General features: G+C 38.2%; 1 long non-coding RNA gene across 2 annotated transcripts in view; it reads left to right on the top strand.

Annotated features, from left to right (window-relative positions):
• LOC116960003 overlaps positions 1-22000 on the top strand; it is a 125955-nt gene that overhangs the window by 99155 nt on the left and 4800 nt on the right. For both annotated transcript variants that reach the window (XR_004406123.2, XR_004406124.2), the window contains 2 exons: positions 9189-9266; positions 21599-21815. This is a non-coding gene — a long non-coding RNA (uncharacterized LOC116960003). The remainder of the gene's footprint in view (positions 1-9188; positions 9267-21598; positions 21816-22000) is intronic.

Here is a 22000-nt window from a genome sequence, read left to right as displayed (position 1 = left end):
TTTGCAGTCTCCATTTCTGTACAAAACTGACTTTCTCAGAGGTTTGCGGAAGCAGCTTGTTTTTAATACTCACGCTTTTGTAACTTATTGCACATTTATATGTCAGATAAATTTATAAGCATATGTGGGTTTAGTTCATCATACTTAAATACCTATGGCATAAATGAAAGACTTAATAGGCCTCTTAGTAGGGTGTGTGGTTTCTGTATGTTTTCTAATTCATCCTATATCCATTGCTTGTTAGAATGGTAGAGGACAGACTATCATGGTGGAATATATCAGATGTCTCCTTCTTTTCTGAGACTTTTCTGAAAAGGAGAAGTTGGATATAGGAAGGGCATGACACTCAAAAACTTAAGTTGTATTTAAGTATTTAAAGTGCCATTTGTGCAAAACGTACCATATATTTACCACACAATTGTTTTAAGCTCCAAAACACATAAAGAAACTCAATTAAAAGTCTCATTTGCTTTCATGAAGATACTTGGGCTTATTTTGTAATTAATTTTTAAATTTATTTTTAAGTAAGACCTTTCTCCTCTGAATGTAGATTGCAAGTTCTTGCAAGTAGTTTCCAGGCAATTAGTTTGCACAGTGTTTGGATACTCAAAAGGACTTTAGAGATCAGTGGTGGCTGGGAATGTAAGCTAGTGCAGGTGAATGGCCAGCTTTCATTCCTTTCCTGTAGTTAATATCAAAGGGTCAGAAATGATCTGGTTTTTAAACAAAATTGTAAAAATTGCAGTACCCATGTTTCCAGAAGTGAAAAGGCTTGCTAATGTTCAGCATCACCTGTTAGGCTACTTGTGGTGATGACTTTTTACTTGGGTATTTTTTGTCTGATTATTGCTTCTTGATGTTACTTTACCAGAGTCATTTATTTAAAAGATCTCAGGGAGAAGATCTCAAACAAATGCCAGTATTTAAAGGTCATTACCATTGTTTCCCTTTGATATTAGACACCTGTTTTCATGTAGCAAGAAGCTTTTCTTGCTTCTTCTTTGTCAGGTCCCAGTTATGATAACATGTGTAGCTTAAGATCTAGTCTGGTATCCAGATACAGATATAAAACTTTAAAAATTACATTGCATACTATACCAGTCTTCCTATCTGTATTGATAATTTTTGGATAACAGACCATTCTGAGAGCACTTGTGTTACCAGAGAAGATATAAATGAATTATTTGTGTATTCTCATATGCCTTATTAAAGCAATCCTATGTATTATATTCCCGTCTTACTCCAGATATTGCAAAATACTTAGTTTACTTATTTTATCATTTATCATGCAGTGTAGATAGTTGAAGTCATGACAATCCTATTCATCCTTTTTACTTTAATACTTGGTAGTAGGTTATGTTTATGTTAGAAAGATCATAGGTTTTTTTTACATGAATTACCAAGTAGGTGAGTGTTATAATTGTTATTCAGAGCATAGGTGATTCATTATTGATAGAAAGTGTTGTTCCTTTCTTAAATGAATGGGCTGTTTATCTGGAACATTCAGTGTTACAGTTGTCTTTCCAATTACGTGATTTGGGGTTTGGTTTCTTCTTTAACAACTAAGGATCATCCTGGCAAAAAATACTGGTAATCCACCACCAAACTTTGCAGGTTCCTGGTTTCCTAGCAGACTAACCTTTTGTATAGACAGTATCAGCTATCTTTGGAGGACACAGACTAGCATGCAGCAAAAGACAAAAGACCGAAATTTCATTAAAGAATTCAGCAAGTCTGAGAGACTTCTGTGCTAAATCTTTGCATTTGCAGATTCTCATTCACATGAAAATTTTCTGTGAAAGTTTGTTTACAACTGTAATTAATGTAATGTACATTCAAAATGTCTCCTACTGGACAGGCTCGGTCTGCCTTCACCAAAATAAATGAGCCACACAGTCTAACTGACAACAGTGCACTTTCACTATCCAGCACCTAGATTAGAGTGTGTTCTGGGATTATAGTACCCCAGTCCACTGATGCTAATGTTCTTAGAAGAAAAGTTACTCCACTGTAGACTTGTTATGTCCCCGTTTATCATCCACATTTTATTTAAGATTGTGTGGCTTTTTTCTTTGTGTTTGTTTTTTTGTTTTTGTTTTTGGTTTTTTTTTGTAACAGTGCTTGCTATGCACTGTTGATGCTGCAAGACATGGAAATTAGGAAACTTGTATATCAACATTTCCACAGCATCATAAAAGATTGTGGAAAATGTGCACTTGCCAACATGATGCCAACATCCAAAAATGATGCACGTCCAATATATGAACAAGGAAATATTTAAATGTTAGTAGGGAAAGCTAAGATTTTAGATTTCTTAGGTGTTGTGTGTTTAAATATTCGACTTTGATGTTGTATAAATGCTGAAAATGTTTTTGTTTGTTTTTTTTTTTCTCCATGCTCGCTTATGTATTTTACAGGCTCTGATTTTCTGGCCACAGTAGAGCAGACAGAATTACTTGATGTTGAGAACCTTGTTAATTTTATGGCCCATTTTCACATGGAGATCAGCTTTTATTTCCCCTCTCACTCTTTATTCTTGATTCAATTGTTAGTAAGGTTTAGTGAGCAAAAACACTGGATGTATTATGGGAAGAAATCTAATCAATGCAGCACCAAGGGACAGTCCTTCACAGTTCTCCCTAGTGGCTGTGAGCCAGAGTGGAGGTTACTATGAGGTTACTCTGTCTGACTTTAACCAAAATACCCATATACTTCTGAAAAGGCTGCCGGCAGCCTTGTACATGTGTAACAGAAGCCTCATTAATATAAGCTCCCAATATATATACACCTGTTATACTAGCCCCCAGCACAGAGCCTGTGTTTCCTATTTTAAACACTTTGCATGTCTGTCTACATTCCCTTCTGTCTGCAGTTGCTCTAGTGTGGTACTGCAGAGCAACTCGTATGCAGTACGTCCAGGGAATGTAGGAGGCTAAATAAAGTTGTGGCAGATGTCAGTGGACTTTGCCAAGCGCTGTTTTTCAAGTTGGATAGTTTGAAAGATTCACTGGCTAATCCAGACTTTGTAATAACAGAAGTAACCTCATTAGTAGCCTCTTTAAGTGTGCATTTTTTTTAATGCCTGCTCCTTTTTCAGGTATTGATGCAGAGAATTGCATTGACATATGTGTGAGAAGTCTTTATTCGACTGGCAAAACTCTGTTCCTCGCCTTCCTCCCAAACCCCAACCCTCCTGTTCATGTACAGAATTTAATTCCTTTTAAACTTGAATTATTTGAAAGATACAGCACTTCCTTAGGGCTTTTACCTGTTTTGGCTCTGAGTTCTAATAAATCATATAACAGCAAAATGACTCTAAGACAAACTTTTCCCCTTTTATGAAATATTTGTTCAACACATTCCAGAATATGGGTTTACCTCAAAAGTTACATATTTTCTTTGTTAAAGACAAAAAAAGGATCAAAAGCAGTATCAGATACAGCTGCTGATTCAGCACAGAAGCAACACCTTAGCGTACCCGCGGAGCCATGTATTTTCTGGCTACCGAGCTCGGGTTTCCTGACCAACACAGTGGGAATCATGTGTGGCTGTACTTCTAGGCCCCTGCCATATTTTGCGTAAAAGAACTGTAAGTTTGCTTCACGTAGCTCTCGAGGGAAGCGCGCTGTTGCCCCGAGCAGGTCCGAAGGCGCTGCAAAGCGGTGGTGATGTGCGGCTCTCCCGCGGCAGCCAGCCGCGCTCCTCGCTGCGCGCGGGTCGGTCCCAGGGGACGCCCGTCCGGTAGTCGTGCGGCTCCTGCCACATCACGTGCGGAGCGAATTTCTGGAAGCAAGCACATCTGCTGTTGCGTTCACAGTTTTCGTAATTGTTTTCGCAATGCACAGTTGATAACGTCGGTGTTTTATTTTTGTTTTCAAATCCAAAGCTTTTTCCATGGAAGTTTCCAGTAAGGTATGAATCCTAACACTAGCTATCGATGGCTAGCAGTAGCCAGCAGTTCTACTGTGAAATGTGCTGCAGTGGATCAGACGCTGCAGGAGCTGGATTAGCTATGCTTCTGTTTCTGCACTTCATCTGCAGTGATGTTCTTCCTGCTTATATGATGTTGCAGCATTTGATTGTGAATTATTAAAGCCTGAGAAGTTGTGGCAATTTCACTATGCATGTATATTAAACAAAACCTTGAGAAAAACAGCCTCCTCAGAAATCCTAAGAATTTAAGAATTAATAGTCTGAACCAGACTAAGGGTCTGTCCATCCCACTGCCTTGTTTCCAGCGGTGATGAGTGGACTGTAATTATGGAAGATATACAAGTGGTATGTATATGGAATAGACAGAAGTGCTGTGGTTATTCAAGTTGGTCACACTGCATGTGGAAAATCACCCTGGACTATAGTTGCCATAGGCCAGAGCAGTCTTACGCTAAAACCTGCAATTTGTATGATTGGATTCACAATAACATACTTTAGCATATGGGCTTGCACAGTGCATCTGGTCAAACACCAGACAAGTCTGGGGTTAAGTCTATGTATTCCCGCTGTTTGCAAATGATCTAGTTGTATGAGTTTTCATCTTCAGTTACAGTAAGTACAAGATTGTTCAAATACAATCAATAACTTACTTATTTTTAGTAAGCTGCTTCTTTACATAATAGTTTTGATTTGCCTTGATTGTTTACATATTACTTCAGCATAAACCCCATTATTTTAGTTTTTGCAGGTGTTTTGAAGACTCTGACTATAGAATCAATTTTGTATTGTTCATTGAAGTAGCATCATGTCACAAAAATTTGCATTTTGCACAGAAGTGTTTTAGTAAAATTGCACAGTCAGGCTGTGGAGCTTATGGTCATAGGAAATAACTAGAGTTACCACACCTAGGATGTCTTTTGGCAAATACAAAATTATTCCAAAAATGATTCATAGCCAACATTCTACTAAAATGGGATTAGTGGTGCCACTTTATGGAGATCCTACTGTGAGGATAAATGCCTTATCCATTGCATTTTAGTAGGGTTCACCTCTGAAGTTATCAGTCATGTAACTGCATTTGACCACAAATGTTATTTTATGCTTTTCATATATTCTCTTCCACCAAGATTAACTTGAACAGGTGCAGCAGAAATGAGTTACAGTTTTCCAAGATATATATAAGAGATGCTCACTTCTTTTCTTGAAAGTTGAATAAAGTTCCATAAAGTTAAAAAATAGAAGTACCAAACCCAACAAGCTACCACTGAGGACACTAGATTGCTCAAGGACCATTTAGAGCTCAAATCAGTTTTTCATACTGATTCCTACTTCAGGATAGCAAATATTAGTTAACCATTTTAAAGGAATAAAACCCTAATCTGGTCATGATGGTAGAGGTGATATCTCTATAATGGGCAGCATAGGCCTGTACTTCCAGTTGTGGTTAGGTTGCTTTTTAACAGTAGGTCTCAGTGAACAAATGCTTTAGTCCACGTGAAACAGAAATGAGCATTTGATTTTTTTACATGAATGCTATTAGTTGGGGAAGTTCAGGAATTTTTTTTTTTTTTTTTTTTTTAGTATTCTTAGTAGTAGCTAGCTGGAGCAAGACTTCTTCTGTGGGAAGACAGTCGACAAGGAAGTGACTTTTTGAAAGTTTCATGTGATAGATTATTGAAATCTAGTTGCTATAAGCTATTTTAGTATTGTGAATATGTTTCTGTAAGGAAACATTTCTGTAAAGAGAGCTGCTTGGAGCAAGTGCTTTTAATTCTTCGTAGGAATTTGCTGCTAATTTCAGATCTCTGATTTTTAAATTAAGAAAAGCAAATATTTTCAAACCATGAGTCAGGTGACATACCCAGGGATCTTTGAATATTGGAGAGGAAAAATGTTAAAACTCCTCAAGAAAGATTAGTTAGCAGTCTGACCGGTACAGGGAGGAGGAGGAGGAGAGAAGGAGAACCTGTAAAAGTTGTGAAAATTAGCACAGTAGTCTTCTTAAGGCTCACTGTAAATTACAGCTCACTAACGTTTTGCTGCATGAAGGAAATAATTTATGTAGAAGTGGGGCAATGGAGTTCTAGTTTCTGGAAGTCAGCTAAGAGGTAATGGAGATTCAGACCTACTGCTCTTGGTGACAAGGTGGTCAAAAAAAAAAAAAAAAAAACAATAGGGTTCGAGTCAGTCGTGTTGGTTTGGGGGTTTTTAATCAATTGAAAGGATAATTTCTCCTTTCTTCCCATAAAGTAAACATCTTGCGTTGCTATACAGTGAACAGTGACTTTTCCATTTTAGTGGACATTACGTGTCAATTTACAACATTTGGCATTTTGCATTACACTGCTGTCATTATGTATAAGAATTACATTTTTAAAAGCATGAGTTAAAACAACAATCCCGTTGTATTGAAACCTGCTGTGGTAAAAGGGTGGCTTATCCCATTGGCCTTTAGAAATACATACTCGGGTTAAGCTGAAACAGGTACATTAATTTTCACTGTCAGCCATTAATCCTTGAGGTTATCTTTAGCACCCTGTTTTGGTGCATTGCATTAGTGAGGAACCACCAGCTCTGTGACTTTGGCTAAATCTAGATGTAGACTTGCTTAACTATCTCAGTGGGTAGATATTAAATACAAAGAACAATTTTACTCTCTGTTTTAGAGATGCATTACCATTAGTTCTCTGGCTCTCAGGGTGTATCACTTTGCTGTCTCATCTGCTGTAGTTAGCACACTCCTGCTGTTTGCCTTCTCTTTTTGCTTTTACTCACAGTGTTAAAATACAGTTCTTGCTAAAGAAGGTCATATTTGTTGTTTGGGAAACAATATATCTGATGTTCAGTAATGTGCCAATTCAGAACAATACATAAACACATCTTTAATTTGAATTCCATATTAAGTGAGTCCTTGAAGCCCTTGAATCATGGGCATAGTGCAGTTCAGAAAACAGACACAAGTTTAATATGGTGTTTCTTGTTGTATGTTCTCATGTTTCAGCAGAAATGTATCTGACAACTGCTGCTTTTCTATGACAAATCTAAGAGTGAGGGTTTTCTTAACTCTGGAGAGAAGGAATTTAAGACCCAGTCATGACAACTCTGACATAACTGAGTAAAGTTCTTCATGTCTAAACATCTGCAGGATTGTAGCCTACTGTAATAATGGAATAGTCTGAAAACCATGTCTATAAAATCTCAATATGGCACTGTATCAACACATATTCCTTATACAGCTGTAAGGCAGGCAAGTTTGAAGAGTTTCTTTATCTGTAGCATTTCTATCCTATGTTGTGTCTGGACTTTTTTCTGCCTGTGGGTTCCGATTAGCCACATGTCTGACTGAGGCTAAAGATTATTTTTGTGTACATTTTTGTACCGTACCTATATTCTATTTTAAGGAAAAATATACACATGCATTTTTCTTCTTTATAATAAACTGAGTGACAATTAAAAATAAATTCTTTCAGCTATTCAGAATGGTACACAGATGTACTGGCACATTTCAGAGTAAGTTAAATAGAGAGTGAAGTATTATGTCACCAAAGGGGCAGAAGTGGAGCAGATCTCTGACCACTAAAGCAAAATAAAGCAGTGCTAAGGTGGTGGCTTTGAGAAAAATAAGCCAGGCTATCCTAGGACTTAGGTGAATTATGGGAGCAGCAACAAACAAGAGAGAAGCGTTACCAAATGAAAATGGTGGGAAAAGTATAAAGGTATATTGTGGAGTGAAAGAGCAATACTGAAACCAGTGGGAAAAAGTAGAAAAAGGGTTTGGGACATAAAGCAAAAAAGGGTGGAGGACAGAAAAAACAAAACCTAAAAGCAATAACATTAACATAATTGATATCTTCACAGAAAGAGAGGATTGGAAGGAGGAGTGAGTAGGCATTGGTGTGAAGATCTGTCTGATATCCAAGTATGGGAATACCAGTCTGAAGTCTTTAGCTCTCCTTGTAGATTGTGTTTGGAACTCTGATGGCTTACTGTATTTCATTCCAACGCCAGGTATCTCACAGTGGATAAACCAAACCTAATTTTTAGGAGCTTACATCTTTATAGGACTTTGATCTTAGGCTTGGCAGTGAAGAGGATAGTCACTTTTACTTAGATTTAATTTAGTTGCATGTATAGGCAATTGTCATTCCTAAGATGCTGCTATGGAGAGAGAAAAAGAGAGAGTCCCCTACGGGGTTGATTCAGGGTACCTATGTTAGGTAAGTACTACACCTTTCTCTCTCAAGGACCCTGTGTCTATTGACACTATATATGATTCTATCATCTTAATTTAGACAGTTAAAATGAGCTGTATCCTCTCTCAGTCTCTCTATCTTCCTATTCTATAAATTAAGGCAATAATTTTTCTACTGTGAGGTTGTGAGGCTAGCGTTCAACAGGAGTTGTGAAGCAATTGCGTGTTACAGTGGTCACAGAGTGAGAGATGCTAAAATGGGAAGTGTCTTTTGTTGGAGGAAAACAGTATTCCAAGGAGATTTGATGGGCTGTTGCATATATATGAATTTTACAGATGTTGTGGTGAAAAGTCACCTTTCATCCAAAACCAGCAGCAGAATTAGCTGAAGAATACTAGGAGCAATAAGAAGTGAATAGATTTAGCATGCAGTCTGGTGAATAGGCAGAGAACAATCATAGCCTCACTTCTTTGGCATGACCCAGAATAATTTATCTAGAAGTGCTGTTTCACATTCCCCCTAGTTCTATCACTATCACAATACAAAAAACCCCAAAAGTTGTTATTTCGCCATATGGTATATATTTTTATATGTAATTAGTGGTGTCTGTATTTGACTATGATTATAACGCATATGCAAAGATATTGCTGACACTAACGCATTACCAAAAAAATATAGTATCACTGGATACTAAGACTAAACTGCTGAATACTGCACTTTATGAATCATTTATACCTGAGTTACTTATGTCCACACCTGGTTGATTAGTCTGAGCACAGTTAATCTTTCTAGTACCAATTGGTATAGTAATTTTAAAGTACTGAAAACAAGGTTTAAATATTTTTTGTCTGGTAGCTTCTCTTTAAAATTGCTTGGCCCCACTTAACCTTGATTAAGGCTTTCAAAATAAGTTTGAAGTGGGACACTTATACTGAAGCATATTCCTCACCTGCAGAAAAGGCTGGAAGGCCTGCATTTAGTATCTGTATGTCTGTTTCACACTTTTTTCCCCTCATAATGATGACATACACATTTTTTTTTCTTCTTTCTTTTTTGAAACAGAAAGAATGACTTACTGGGGAACGAAGTTAGAAGACGAAAGAAGTGAAGATTGGTCATCTATGCAGAGGAAATGGCAAGGTACGCATAGCAATCACATTGGAGATTCATTCCTTGCTGGTGCTTAGGTCTTCATGGTAGATTACTTCTGGCAATAAAGTTTAAAAATAGTCTTTAGAAACCTTAAAAAAGATGTTTTGAAAATAACTTTTTCCTTCTGCTTGATTGCTAGAGTTATAAATATCTTTAAGATACACCTTTAAACTTGTTACTATGCTGAATTGTAGTTGTATTTCTTCTACAGGTAAATGGCAGTCACATTCATAAACTGTTTTTTTGGCAGAGGCCAGTAAAAACAACCATTCTTACAACACCAAGCTGAAATCCCTCCAGACACTATCAAAGGTCATTCTTGAGACTTTAAAATAAGAGTTCGATGGATTCATTCAAATCACTGTATACTTAGTGCAGGAGTTAAACCATTTTTCTTTCTCATTTATAACCAGTACAAGAAGATGTGCTAGTACCTGTTTTGCACTGCATTTAAAAAATATGTTCTTTTACATCTGTCATCCTGTAGATTTGTAACTTGGGGAATGCAAACTCAGCACTACCAACAAGTCACATCTCTCAAATATTTTTAGTAACATGGATGTATAATGTTTATACAGCGACTCCTAGGAGACTGGCACAAGGCTATATGCCGCTTAAATTCTGAGGTTAAATGTTACTTCAGTGATGCATAGAATTTGTATTGACCATCTGCCCAACATTGAACCCATTAATGAATAAGCCTCACAGTATCACTGTGAGATAGGGAATTACGACCTCCGTTTAACAAGTGATAAAACTGAGCCCCAAAGGGCTCGTGTAATCATTTCAAGTCCTATAGGAAGTATATAATAGATCCAGCAACGAAAGCCAGCTCACCTGACCTGCCATCTTTCCTATTTGAACATCCCTTCGTTTGGTATCCTTTTCACTACGTTCTGTCATGTGTGGAATGTGTACATCAACAGCTATACATTATTTATGCATAGTTTTAGCCAACAAATTCTCTTGCAAAGTAACTTAAGAGACATTGTTAATATGAACCGTGAATCATGCTTGTCCATAAAGAACAACATGAGACGCAATGCAAAAAGGCCAGCATAAACAGCACCAGATGGCCTTCATAAATTGAGCAAGTTAGCACAAAATGCCAAAAAGGAGATCTGTTATTGTGACCTCTCTTTCTATTTTTTTGCATAATGTTGAGAGGAAGACTATACAGATCTTTCTGTAGTACAGAGAGGAACTGCTGGTATAGGACGATTAATGCTTTTCCTTTTGTAATCTTGCTGAACGTCTCTTTGATTTCCTTTAGTAAATGTCAGGTCACATGTTGGCTGCTTGCATTCTAAAACTGAAGTATAAATCATCTTCTCAAGTGTCAGAAACTGTCATTTTTACTTGCAAAATATTTTTCTAACTATATCTTATGTAACTGTTACAGTTGTTGACATTTTCCTTAAAAGCCTTGGTCGTTTGACACTCAAGATTCAGTATAAATCTATAGACTAGAATAGAGAATTCTTTTGCCTTTGCTTGTATCTGTTTCCTTTACCATGAGTTAAAGAAAGGAATATTATGCATTTCTGAGTCATGCTGTAGAAAGGTATTTTATTTTTAATATCATTAGAATTTTAAAAGAAGGATAAACCTTAGCATAGGTGAAACCAAGAGTTAATATACTTCAATTATAGAAAGTGGCTATTAAATTTTGATGGGATGCTATCACTGATACTTCAAATAAAATGTTGATGTGGTGATGTGGGGAGTGTGGATAATGAGTTCAATACTAAAGAAAGTCTGATGATTTTTATGGAAAATGTATATGAAAAATACATGATCCTCAACCAAAGACATTCATGTGGATATAACCATAGGAAAAAATCAGAGTATAGACTTCTTATGTCTGCCTTGGCTTGTGTCTACAGGAGTGCAACCCTATATAGCTGTGTCTTGGCACAGATGAAAACTGAAACGACTTGTCCGCCCCTTATGTTTTATTGTGCCTGATGCCTGCCCATCTTAATGGTGATACTCTAGCATTAACAGTCTGATTTCCATCTACTCTTACCTGTCTGCAGAAAACTATCAATACATCTTGAGGATGGGTCTTCTAAATCAAACTAATCAAATGTAACAATTTCTTACAAAAAAAAATGGCTGCAGAATGTGGAGTCAATTGATGTGAAATTCCTGCTTGCAAGGCCTTTGGCTTGCTGCTTCTGCTCAACCCAGCTGGGGGATGAAAGAGAGAACTTTTGCAGGTATTTCAGGTCATTACCTGTGCAATCTCACCCTAATGAGAAGTGAATTAAATTGTTTCCAAATTGTTCTGGAAGTGTAAGTTCAAGAAACATTGTGTTCCTTCTAAGGGAATGCTACAAGGGTGATCTGGAATGACAGGAGTTTGGTTTTGGGAGTGGGTCCTTTAATCCTAACACATCCAAGTTCAAATGTTTTAGTTAAATTTTAAGCAAGTTAGAAACTTTCGTAGTAGATGCAGGGTATTTTAAGGCACCTTTAGGAATATGAAGATACAGTAAGATGTCCATATTGACATAGTCTTAATCTCTCAAAACCAGGATCTGAATTGTTTGGTTAAGTATCCTATTGCTGTCAAAGAACATTGTTGAATTTAGAAAGGGAAGTCAGATCTTGATCTAAATATCTCTGCTTTATAATGAGGTACTGTATAATAATAACCTGCACAGCAAACATTTGAACTCAAGCACATGTTAGAAGGGGCACTTGTCTCAGTTAAAGGAGTGAAAAGTGCCCTTCTCATTCCCATGAATGGCCTGAAGGCCAGACTCCCTGCAGAGTTTAGAGCAACCTACCCTGGCATCTGTGGCATCTCATGATCATGAGTTTGGGGTTTGTAGAATCACAATTCCCTTTTTGCCAAAGCCAGAAGTAGAAGATGGGTCCTCAGGAAATAGATTCCCTTTATCAGTCTATGTACTTATATGATCGTATCACTGACAGTTCTCAAAGCTGGTTCATGGACATTGCAGATTTGTTCTCCTCAGCTCATAGAGGTAGGAAAATAATATTTTACAGGTGTGGAAGTGAAGCACAGATGTGAATGCTTTAAGACTTACAGCCTCAACAGTCGAGGCTGGATATTTAAAAGCATTCAGCATAGGTCAGCTCATCTTGTAACTTTTTCAGGGAGACCAGCAGTTGAGTTGAAAGTCTGACTAGTTATTTTAGCATCTAAAGAAGCCAGGAGAAACTAACTTATTTTTTCTGAAAACCTGGCCCAAGAATTTGCCCAAGATCATGAAGAAAAAATGTGGTACAGTTGTGAAATGAATCCAGCTCACTCAAATTTCTGCATACCCAAAGGACCTTCTTCCCTCTCCCCTTACTCTCTTCTCTGTTCCAAAGGCTTCTTTTGCTGAGTTTTGGGAAGGCAATGCAGCTCTTCTGTGAACTGTTCTCATTAAATCTTTCTTTCTCTTGATGCAATAGAGGGGGACTCCCGACAGTACTCTCAGAAAGTCCCATAGGGCATATTGGACAATACTGGGTCCTGAACCCTAAAGTCTCCAAAGGCTTACTGGATGATCTCCTTTTAAGACCTCTGTTGGTACCAGTTATCTCAAATTACAAACCACTGGCAGGTCTCAGAAATCTGCAAGAGTAGGTCTCCCCAGTTGTTATATATCCCAGGAAATCTGCAAAGAAAAGGGGGATGATTAAAGTTTATGACCTGAGCACGAAGAAGTCAGAGGGAACACTTCCCAGTGTTCCTTTTATGAGGGTTTTTTAAAGGAAAAATGTTTTTCACTGACAGGCCTTTCTAATGGATTAATACACTGTGAGTTCTGTATTTGCAAGGAGGCCTAGAGGAACACGTTTTTATTTTCTGCTGGACGACTGCAGTCTTTAGCACTCTCAGTATTAAGATCATTGGAGCCAGGGTTCCCTGCTGATGTTACTAAAATGAACTTTAATCAATCTTGAAAAAATACTTTAATAACCTGAATTATGGCCCCCAGTGCTAGATCTTTGATATGAGAGTTAGCCTAGCAGTATTGATTTTCTCATGCTCAGCGTTTCTTCTGATATTTTTTCCACTTGTTAGCAATGTATATTTTAATAAAAACCTTGGTTTATGAAGTGCCTTTTACCAGCAATCTTTCTATGTTTAAATTGAATGGTTTTACATCATTCACGTATATTTTTCCTCATTTTTTGAGGAAGATTCTGGATTCAAAGACTAATTAAAAATGGAAGCTTCCTTCTCTCTCTAATTGTGACAAAGCTCTTGTCAGTCCCACCAGATAGGGAAGATGAGCCAGAAAGTAGCATGGATAGTCAACCAAATTTATTCTTTCATTTTAACTTTTTCATGTGAGGAAGCAAATGCTTTTTTTGACTCATTGTGGCATTTTAAGTTCTGGCCCATACATTTAGAAGAACGTAGAGTTGGTTTTAATAAAACAGCCTGGAGAGATTTAGAGCCTTCCTGAGAGAACTCAAAATATCTGAAAGGGGCTGCCCTCGTTTTTGGCCAGGAAATCTGGTGGGTAGTGCACAGGAGCAGTTTACTGTTCATATGTGAAGAAAGAAGAGGTGGGGGGTGTGGGGGGGGAAGCTGAAACTGATAATGTTGCTAATATTTCTCAGTGTTTGTGTTCTAACAATGTAAATTACAGCAAAATCCACAGGTGGCATCTTGTATGTGGCCTGCAGCCTTCTGACCTTCTTCTGAAAGGTGACCTTGTGGCCTGATAGGTTGGTTCTCCATGAGTAAGTTGTTACTGAGCAGACCACTAATGCTTCTCCACAGCACTGTTGCTGTACCTTTATAAGGACTGCTAAATGATGTGGCATGTACCACAGAGACCACTGTCCAGTGGAAAGTGCTGTCAAAGAGTGAGAGGGGGTTAACCACAAAATATTTACCATTTTAGTGTGCACTGAAAAAAAATCCATAGCTGAAAACAGGATTTTCGTTTAGTGCTCTTTGTACATTGTGGTTTTACACTGTCTGCAGAAAAGGTTCTGTACAGTGTTGATTCTCCAAGGCAGATGGCAAACAATGATTAACCAGTTCCTTCCAACAACTCACTAATGAGCAGAAACCAAGTTGAACCAGCTACTCATGTTGAATTAAGCTTAAAAAAATCATGTAGTTATGAACATAAATGTTCTCATCTAAATCTAAACTTTCCCAGAATAGTGCACTTGAGGCTGGATGTCTTTCTTCAAGCTTATTTCTAGTGGCAGAGGATATGAAAAAGCAAATGGTAGTAGAATATGATTATAGTTCTTAATGTAATTTAAAATTATTCCATTGTAAGTGAAATACTGTTGCATAAGGGCAGGACCTCTGAACTACATGCATTTACAAGTCTCTCCTACGCAAAAGTAAGTGTCTCATATGCTGCTGTTGAGATTTTCTATCTTGTCTAAAGCTTCTTTAAGATCTGAGTGGAAGCGCTGCTCTAGCAGTAATATCAAGGATTTTAGATTTATGGCATTAAGAGCTAATGGGAAGCACATTTGCTGTACATTCACATTCCTAAGCTGTTTTACTCATGGCACTTCAAGGCCAAGTGAGGCCTAGGATAGGTGAGCTTTCAAATTAAAAAAAAAAAAATATTCTGATATTGATAATTTGAGAAATGGTGTGTATACTGCCATCAGTGAGATGATAATGAAACAGGCTGGGGGCCAGCTGTGTAGGAAGCAGCTGTGTAGAAAAGGATCTGGGGGTCCTGGTACACAAGTTGACATCAGCCAGCCATGTGCCCTTCCGGCAAAGAGCCAACTGCATCCAGGGCTGCATTAGCAAAACTACAGCCAGCAGCTCTAGAGAAGTGATCCTTCGCTGTTTATAGCACTTGTGAGACTGTGTTTAGAGTACTGTGTCCAGTTTGGGGCACCCTAGTACAAGAAAGATAGTGCCATATTGGCATGAGCCCCATAGAGGGCCACCAGGCTAGTCAGGGCTGGAGCACATGTTAAGCAAGGAGAAACTGAAAGAGCTGAGTCTGTCCAGGCTGGAAGAAGAAAGGCAAAGGGGAGACCTTACTGCTGTCTGCAGCTATCCAATTGCAGGGTAAGGAGAAGATGGAGCCCAACTCTTCTTGGAGGTGCACAACAATAGGAGGAGAGCCAACAGCCACAAGTTGGAACATAAGAAACTCCAGTCTGATACAAGAAAAATCTTTTTACCAAAGAATGGTCAAAGACTAGGACAGGTGCCCAGAGAGGTTGTGTGTTCTCCATCCTTGGAGGTGTCCAAGATTCAGTTGGATACGTTCCTGAGCAACTTGATCTAATGAGACCTGCTTTTAGCCCGGGGTTGGACTACATGCTTCCAGAGGTGCCTTCCAATCTGAAGTATTATTCTGTGATCCTTTGATTCTGTCATGACATAGACTAAGACAAGGACGATATTGCAAACTTGGACCACTGGAAGATCAAAAAGGAAAAACTTGTTGAAAATGGGAGTGGAATTAATAATATTATACATCTGATCAATTCACCTTCTGGCATCAAAAGAGGCAGGGGTTTATGTAATGAATAGTTATCTCAGCATCTCTTGTGTATAATTCTGCCTAAAGTGAAATCACAATTTCATTGAAGTCAGATAACAAAATTCTCATTGATTTCATAAGGCTCTGAATTCTGTCAGCTGAAATGGAGATCATAGGAGGGTTCTTTAAAGTCAGATAATGGTTTTGATGTCGAGAGAACTTCAGAGAATAGTTTTCAGTTTTTCTGAAAGTGTATTTCACAACCACCAGATTCCTTTAGCATATATGGATAAAGTAATGATAATATTGGAAGCAAAAACCCAGTATTTCTCTCACCTTTGTACCTGTATTCCTGTAAGCACAAGTATTTAATTGAGTTGCTCAAAAAAGGAGAGACATTTAGAGAGGAAAAAAACTTCCTTCCTATGATCTCCCAATTAGAAAGTATTTCAAAGCTTTGGAAACTGTTGTCCAGCTCTGACATTTAGAAAGCACATCTTCAAAGAAAGACTATGTAAAAAGCCTAAACCTTATCATGTGAGCTTAATTACACCCTGAAAATGCTTGCTTTTTACAACCATGATAAAACATATAAAATTCAGTATAAACATACAGTGCAGTATTAGGTCATATGTTCCTTCACTGCATTTCTGGAAAGTGGGAAGGGCTTATAACGTTGCTTAGGCTGGCTTTATGAAATGGCACTTGTCAGCAGAGTGTATATAGCCCTATTACTGTTACATTTATATGCTAACAAATGTCCAGGGTATGTTTCCTCATCTGACTGGCCTATTCTACTTTACAATGTTGCATATACTATTGATTACAATATTCTAAATTGTGTGGATTATGTGTGAGTACAGATAGTGATACATTCACACCGGAGTCTACTTGACCCATAAAAATTTTATGCAACTCTGAGGAAAAGTTACTGTTGTTAAAGAACCATTTTGGAAACCAAAGTGCCTGTTTCAACAGCGGAGCCTTGATCCTCTAATGCAGTCAGTATTTTGGATGACTGCAGGTGTACATGTAGTTATGAATTTGGAATGGTCCAGGAATATTTAAGAACAAAAATACCTCTGATGTAGAGGTTAATTTCTCATGAATAATGGCTACAGAACGTTTTGGCAATTTTCTACCCTAACCTTCATAATATACCCTTATGTAAAAACAGGATGGATCTAAGGAGTGTCTTTCAGCATGTTATTGCCAATTCCAATGTTTGGTATTTGCTGTGATTTTATAGTAATATTAATAATGTGTTTTTCTTTTTTCTCCTCGTACATTTTAGCCTTCAGAACTTGTTTTCTTTGCAGCGTTTGCCCTGTAGTCGTGAGGGATTTTTACATACTTGTAAAAGATCTGACATAAAACATTAGTCCAGTAGCTGGAGCATTAAAAAGCAAGAAACATAACACTTGTGATTCTGAGAAGTGGTAATACTGCTTTTAGAATTTAGGAAGCCTTTTTTTAATGGAACATTTATATGCTTGTATGTGAATCCATTACATGACATACACCGTGGTTAGCAACAGCTTTTGTGTATCATGGCTCAGGTTCCCATGCACTCCTGACAGTATGTATATTCATGAGATTCATGACATTTTCATGCATCTGCTCTTATAACAGATTTCGTTTCAAAGCAGCACTTCATTGATGTAGTACACTGACACATTTTACGTGTAATTGCTTTTCATCTGGTTGTATGATTATTTTGTGACACCTAGTGGATAAATTGATAGTAGTGCCAATTTGAACTTCCTTGTATTTTTTAGATTCTCTTGATAGACATTCTGGCCTGAAAACTCAATTCACATTACAAACACATAGACTCTCTTGCTTTCTTACTTTCTCTCTCTCTGCCCTTTTTTTTAATCTTTAACTTTGCTCATGGAATAACTTGATCATAGCCAGGTGAACAAATACCCAACACCAGCCTTGAGGAAATTCCAAGAGTCCCAGAATAATACAAGGTAGTAAACGTTTGAAAATTTCATTATACTGTTTAGTCAGTATCCCTGCGTATGCAGCATGTGATCTTCACACATTAACTTCACACATTTCCACTGTATCAACTTCTCTGTAGTGTGCTTCAAAGATGCAGTTCGTTTAGAGATTGAGTATATACTACATAAAGTTATAAAAGGTTACAAAGAAGTAGGTGTACTTATTCCCCTATGAGGACATTAAGAAATACCCATTCCTCTACTGTTCTTAAACAATGAAATCTGATGAATAATTAAAATATTCTGTTCTCAAAAAAAAAGTTTTTACAATATTTACATCAAGAAACAGAGTCTAGAAATGCCTTAAATGCATGACCTACTTTCACAACTAAGATATATCTTGTGAAGTATATCTTAATTTACATGTCATGGATTCTGTGTCTAAAGCTTATTTCAAAGTCATTTGTCCTACAGGAGAATTTTGAAATACTGTCCAGTATGTTTGCTATAAATACTGTGAGATAGAAAAGTAGGTGGTTTTGTTTGACTATTTTTCATGTTGATAAATTGAGGGAAGTTATTTCAGTTGTGACAAGTCTGCTTCCTGTATTGCTGGCTTGATACTATTAGTGTGCATGTTTCTATCTTCAGAGAAGTTATAATATGCTCCTTGCCCAACAGATTTTGAATTCTGAAATCTTCTGGCATCCCAGATCAGGAGCAGAACAATATCTTACATGGTAGCTAAGATAAGATTTTAGTAGTTTTAAATAGGAGCTAAAAGGAACTGTAAGGCACGTGAATTTGGAGATAAGAGGTTATGTATTTTTCATATGTGGGGAATTGGAATGGAGTTGTTCAGAGGACATGAAGAAATTGATTTTAAAGACTGTCTTCAAGATTGTAGGTTTCAGCTTGTCACTCTTCAGAGAAAATGTGTTGCATATTTCCACTCCCAAGAGGCTTCAAAATCAGAAAATGTAATACTAAACTGCGTCTTTAATACCAACTGACGAGGCACTCTTTTCCTGTGCTCTTCCTACTTGCTCATCCTAACAGTTCTCTTGTGACTTTCATTTATGTAAAATTAGGGCCTGCAGCAACAGCATCATGAATAATGGACACAGAGAGTCTAACACACCGCCAAGCTCTGGCAAAGATCTGCTTGCTCTTTACCACCTGAAGCCCTGCTTTAAGTCCGTTAATGAATGTTTAACCAGTGAAAGCTTTAGTCTCAGGTAAAAAGACTTACACTAGAGTAAATCTATGGAGAGCCCCCGTCACCTGAGAACAGAAAAGGTTGTATAGAGGGAGCCGAAACAGGCAGCACTGTGTGTTTGGCCACCTGAGCTCCTCGCCTGTGCCAGTGGGTGCCGTGTCAGTGTCACCGTCCCAGTCACCCCCAGCACTCCAACAGCCTTCACCCCCCTCAGCACATGGCTGCGAATGCTCAATTCAGGCCCTCATGGTAAAAACGGCAATTTTTGGTGGTTCTCCCCTCGCTTTTTTAAGACTTGCGTTGTGTAAACCTGGTCTGGGTCTCGGACTGGGCTTTGTGTTGGATGGCTAATGAGGCTGGTAATCTCATTAGCTCGAGCATGTGTATAAGCCTTCCTTTCGGTCTCTTTGTTGCACCCGCAGCGTGGAGCACTCCAAACGGAAAATAACTGATCAGAGCAGAGGCAAAGTAATCGTGACAAAAGCACATGTGAATATTTTTTTAATCATAACACAACTTGAGACAATATCAAAGGATGGTAACAAAGCTGTTACTGTGCACAGAGCTCATCTGCTGGTAACCAAAGAAAAAACAATAACTAAAAGGAAAAAGGAATCTCAGTAATTAGCAGTGTTGTTGGCCGCAAATTCATGGAGGTCCCTGGGAGTCAGGGGCGTGCGAGAAGCAGGGCCCAGCTCAGGCTCCTCCAGAAGGATGGCAGAGGAAGGGGGCACAAGGCAGGAGGTGATCCAGGGGCATCGGTGGCACTCAGCAGAGGCCTTCGCTGCCAGCTGTCCCCTGGCCCGTGGTGGCCTCCCTGCCAGCTGGCGTGCCACGGCCTGGGAAAGCCACGTCCTAACAGGGGCATGAAAATACTTGCTCCTGCAAAAGGGCTTTTGTGAGCAGGTCTCTACCTCCAAAAAAAAGCAACCAGAAATAAACAACCTGCTGCAGTTCTGGTTTGCGAGGCCTGTGCAAGTGTTTTCCCCGTGTTAATGTATGTGAACTTCCAGGCTTTTGCTTCTTGACTGTCAGATTGAGCCAAGCCCAGTGGCTCCAGCCAAAATGTATTCCAGACCTCAGAGCATCATTCTAAAATTGAAATTAATTTTAAGCTTTTAACAATATTTTAAAACAAGCATAATAAATAGATTGGTGATTTTATACCAGCTTTTCATATAATGCTCTCAACAATTTTGAATGCTAAAGGTCTAAAGTCATCATGACAAATGTAACAGTTTGTAATGGATGGATTTTGCTTGTCTGCTGTAATACAAAGCTTATTCTTAGTTAGCACTTGAGTAACTTTATCTTGTTTGTGGTGATGGCAAACTTAAGCGTGCATTGATGTAAATACAGAATTTTAGGCTAAATCCATGTCACACTGAGTTATTCAGCCCCTTGGTCTAATCCTGGGTCCCAGACTACCAATTCCTTCACTCCTACTTGTCAGCTGCTTGGTCTCACTAAAAGCTGAAATTTAAAATAAAAGCCTTATGAAGGGCAGAAGACATTTTTCTACCAACTAGAATTATTGGCACGGTTGCATTTCTGCAAAATTAATTTTAGTTTTGTGTTGAGGCTTAGAACATATCCTGACAGACATTCCCTCTTGGTGCTTAATTAAGTTAAGACTTGCACATGCTGGATTATTGCATGTCTTTTTAAAAGGAAAACAATTTCCAAGGATTTAAATGCATTTCAGAGTGAAAATTCAGTTTTCAAAAAAAGGAATTTGTGGGTTGAGATTGGAGATGGCGGTTTTTAAGAAGATGTCAGATGAATACTGTTTTCACAATCTTGTGACTCCGGTTAATGTTATTTTCCTGGCTTATATAAGGAACTGAAATAAATAACACTTCCTATCAGTGTTATCACATAGGTTAGGTGTAACACTGTATGAACTGCACATACTAAAAAGCCAAATCTGGTTGACTTAAAAGTCAAATGGCTTATTTAAGATTCTCTGTGTAGTAAGGGGGTTTTTTCCATCCAAAAATACTTAAAAACATTACTCAAATAATTGCTTGTGGGATGGCTGAGTATTTAGCTAGAGAGGCTGGATGACTGTGATCCTAACTGTTCTCTCTGTCGGTGAGTATGCCGAGTTGCATTTTTTATTTTCACAGGGCTTGAGGGGAAGCGAGAAAGACACAATTTGGAGAGCTGGATATCACATATCCAGTCAAAGACAAAGATGCTCAATTTAAGTGTTCAATTTTGTGTTCAAAGGTGCTAAGCAAATCCAGGTAATATCAGCTGAGTTGTGTGAGTTCAACTCTTCCAAAAATAAGGTCCAATGTTCAACATCCTGAAATAACTGAATATTTGGGGAGTGTCATTAATATTTCATTTTTGTGTCATCTGCAAGAATACAGTCTGCATTAGAGCGTGGAGATAAATTACGAATGTTTAGGAAATGCTTACTGTGAGAAAGGTGTTACACGTCCCTTTTATTCTTAGTTATCTCTGACACGAGAAAATAAAGCTGACACATTTTCTTAGCTCTTTTCTTAACAAGAAACAATCCCTCATTTGTCACAGCTTCATCTCCTCTTACTGCAGACAGTCATCTCCCAAATAATCCAGCCCTTGCATTTTTTGCTTTTAGGCACAGTAAGATATCAGGAGTACCTGTAACATTTGTTTTTCGTAAGACGTACCTCACTTGCCCCCGGTGGATTTGCCATTTCTACACAGGTTTCATCTCCCCTGGATGCTGGCCTCACCCTGATTTCTGGGCATTAGGATCTGGTAATCGTCATTTCTGCCATGGAGAGCTCCGAAACGCAGCCCAGCGTGAGTCCCTTGCTGCTGCTGCTGCTGCGGCTCTCGCAGCCGTCCGTGTCACGCCTGGCAGCCATCTTAGACCTGGGCAGAACGCCCATCGGGGTGAGCACAACAACTCGGCTGGGAAGTAAGTAGACAGAAAGATTATGCTAGGAAAACACATAAGATAAATATTTAAGTCCTACAAAGCAAATGGCTCATAATACACTGAACAGTTCTGCGTTCCTTGTGGAGTTTATTTTTTAAAAAATGTATCTCCTTAAATATTTATTTGCTTAAGAATACAAGTGCAACATACAGAGCAGCCAGTGA

The sequence above is a fragment of the Tyto alba genome, unplaced genomic scaffold (assembly GCF_018691265.1).
Source record: "Tyto alba isolate M040663 unplaced genomic scaffold, T.alba_DEE_v4.0 Super-Scaffold_21, whole genome shotgun sequence".
NCBI classification, from domain to species: Eukaryota; Metazoa; Chordata; class Aves; order Strigiformes; family Tytonidae; genus Tyto; species Tyto alba.
The sequence above is the reverse complement of the archived record's forward strand: the minus strand, read 5'-3'. Positions and strand labels throughout refer to the sequence as shown.